Genomic DNA, 3,507 nt, shown 5'->3' with positions numbered 1-3,507 from the left:
AATCCCATATATACCTGGAAAACTGGCATGCGACCCGCCAATTAATTAATCCAAGAAAGTGAAAACGTGCATTTCTGTTAGCCTAATTTTAATAATGGCGACAGGTGAGAAAAGAGGAAAAAAAAAACATACGTAATTTCTCAGATACTGAGATTGAAACACTTGTAGGGGAGGTGGAGGCTCGGAAAACTGTGTTATTTGGTGGCCACAGCAGTGGGTCACTAATAAAAAGAAGCAGTGCGAGTGGCAAAGTATTGCTTCTGCCGTCAATTGTGTCAGTGGGACAGAACGGACAGTTGCAGAATTAAAGAAAAAATGGTCCGACCTGAAGGTATACAAATTTTTTTTTTACCAACATATTACATTTGTGTTTTTATTAGGCTATATACCTATATAAATAGCAATATTGATTTTCAAAAAGTTTTATTTACATGTGCTTACAGTATGCAAAATATGTGAAATAAAGATTCTCATTCATTCAAGGTGGAGGCAAAGAGAAAAACTGTCCTCCCACCGCCAGAGCGTGGCTGCAACTGGTGGGGGCCCATGTACAGCTGATCTCACATCAGTGGACAGCAAAATCGCGGCTATAATTGGGGAGGTCAGCGTGTGTGGTATTGTGTCGGAAAAGGAGGGAGACACTGACGTGACTGAAACCACAGAGGAGCAAGGTATAAACCGATTTTTAATCATTAACGCTGTACAATTTGAGTGTGTGGGGTGATAAATGGATAAATGTTGCCAATTGTTTGTCCTCCAGTCCTTCCGGAGTCTGAAGCTGTAAATGAACAGGAGGTTCAGGGTGAGGGTTTCTCAGATGCAGATGCACAGCGTCCGGCTCAAAGCAGTGCCCCTTCTGCGTCTGGCACGTCCAAAAGTGGTCGGGTACTCACTGACGCAGTCCTGCAGTTACAGCGAGAGACAATAAACGCTGTCAACGGGGTTGCAGATGAGCTACGGCAGAGATGAGAGAAGTGATGCCAAGAAATTGCACAATCATTAAAAGATGCAGTTAAAACATGAACCTTGAGTTTTGTCTTTCTTTACAAACGCCGCATGACATCCTCACGGATTCTTGCACCTCGTTGATATCCCTCTTGTCGGCCCCAGGGGGCTGTGGCTCGGGGTCGTAATGCTGGGGGTAGAGGGAGATCAGGAGGGAGAGGAATACCGTTTCTCAGTGCTATATTGTGCAAAACACCCACACGCCCTGACAATCTTGCACACTTTTGCTGGATGGTATAAAAGTCTGCCACCCGAGGCATCCAGAGCACGCCATCTGCATTTCAGGATGCCGATGGCACGCTCCACAACTGCGCGGGCACGAGAGTGGACCTCGTTATAATGAGTTTCCTCTGCGCTCTGCGGGTTTAAAAATGGGGTGAGGAGCCAGCGTCTCAGGGGGTAGCCACTGTCGCCTGCAGGTTATAATTATATTAAAAACAATTGTTACGGTTTCCTACTTTTTAATATTGTTAAACTCACCAAGAAGCCAGCCATCACGTACCTGCGCCTGCATTTAGTCTGTTCCCTACACTGCTATGTGTCAAGATAAAGGAATCATGTGTTGAACCAGGCCAGCGTGCCACAATGTTTGTGAGGGTCATGTTGGAGTCACATATGATTTGCACATTAATAGAATGCACATGCTTTCTATTAACATAAGCAAATTCATTTTCAGATGGTGCCCTTATAGCAACATGAGTGCAGTCAATTGCGCCGATTACATTTGGGAAACCAGAACATTGCTGCAAATTGCGTTTTAATTTCGGCCTGTTCTCGCACAGTGTAGGGGAACCTGATGTATCGACTATAACCAATTAAGTATACCATTTAAAACGACAGATATTATGGCACTCAGGGACGGCTGTGATATACCAGACCTATAGGGTGAGATGATAGATTCCAATAGAATTATTTCATATACAAAAAGGTCTTAGAGACAAATTTTTGAGGATTACTTAGAGTTTTTTTATATTATTAATTTACCTGTCTGCCAATTCCCGCTGGAAACAGCCGGTTGCCAAGACCCCAGAGTGGTGAGGACTTGTATTTGGACTGGAAGGCATGGTTCCGGCGTGTTGCCCTCTCTAATACTGGACCCAATTCAGCACATAGATCCAAGAGCACAGCTCTAGGAATCTAAATCGGCTTATTTAGCCAGTCATCATCATGGGCCAGGAAATCATCATGGTCCCTGAAAACTCGTTCTCCTCCTTATTCTGCCATTAGCGTAATCCTCCAACAGTGCCAGGATTGCCATCATGAAGCATTACATACCCGGGTCACCGGAGAATTTATATGTTCTAGCAAATAGACTGATCGTTAACACCTTGACAAAATCACTTAATTAATTTGTGGGCGAAAATTTTTAAGACGAAAATGTTATAGTGAACACATGCTTCTTGACGGTTTTGTAATGAACACCGTAATAGTTAGGACCGATGATGAGTAGCGATTGTGCTTCATGACTGTATTTGCAGACTTTGACATTTTATGATATAGGCTATGTACATTAGGAAAATATTTCCTTTTTACACTGTGTTCTGCAGTTCTCTAATAAAAGGGTATTTCATGCTATTCTGTAGGCTATCACATGTATCGCGCCATGTCCCTCCTGTGCTCCCGTTGTGGACAATGTGACTGTAAGGCAGCGCTGATTATTATTTTATTTTACTTTTAATACCATTTGAATTACGTTTGGATTTTACTAGATGTATATAGCCTAAAACAATCGGCACAAAATAACACTGTTGGATTTAATCTTCATGATAATGTGGATATAACGTATGAAATGGAGTGAAAATTAAATGTCATTCATTCTTATAATCGTTCTTCTCACATTTATTTTCTACAATCTAACTTCAGTTCACGACCTCACCCATCGGTGCCGCCAATTACCTTTGTCTCCAGAATGTGCGTACGCACGGCTCAAAGTTTGCTTAAAGGTGCGCACATTCTCCCCGTCAAGTTTGTTTTTTATAGATCACAACCTTTGCGTGGGAACTGGCGTACGTACGTTTCCAGCCCCGTTTTGTGCGTACGCACGCTTTATAAATGAGGCCCCAGCTCGGTCTACCTGTTTTTACAATCACACGGTTAACTGAAGAAAATAACGCTACATGGTGGTAGTAACAACGGCTGGTGAATGATTTATATATGATTTGAATTGTCTGAACAAACCTGATTTGTTCTACACAAACCTGTTTTCCTGTTTCTGTTCACCATTTCAGATAGCTACCTTTTAAAAATCAACATCCTATGTAAAAACACTTAGCTATTATGTGAAAAACCAAATTGACAGAACTGGTAATGTATTTGTGATGGTCTTTAAACCATGACTGTCTTTGGTACACTGCAGTTTTAAGGAGAAAATGCTTTACAATTGTGTTGACTGATGAATTTGCACATGGTTTGTCTTTAAAGCATATTAAAAACTGCAGATATGTATTTTCACGTCTGGTTGTCTTTAATCTTTTCAAGTGTTGCAACTATCTCTGTGTGACT

General features: G+C 41.8%; 1 long non-coding RNA gene across 1 annotated transcript; it reads left to right on the top strand.

The window, feature by feature from the left end:
• Positions 1 to 377: 377 nt before the first annotated feature.
• On the top strand, positions 378 to 1,024 carry LOC122138446. The gene is made up of 2 exons (XR_006155568.1): positions 378 to 671; positions 761 to 1,024. It is a non-coding gene; the product is annotated as an uncharacterized LOC122138446 (long non-coding RNA).
• Positions 1,025 to 3,507: the final 2,483 nt, after the last annotated feature.

This window comes from Cyprinus carpio, chromosome B9, assembly GCF_018340385.1.
Source record: "Cyprinus carpio isolate SPL01 chromosome B9, ASM1834038v1, whole genome shotgun sequence".
NCBI classification, from domain to species: Eukaryota; Metazoa; Chordata; class Actinopteri; order Cypriniformes; family Cyprinidae; genus Cyprinus; species Cyprinus carpio.
This window is presented reverse-complemented; position numbering and strand designations above follow the sequence as displayed.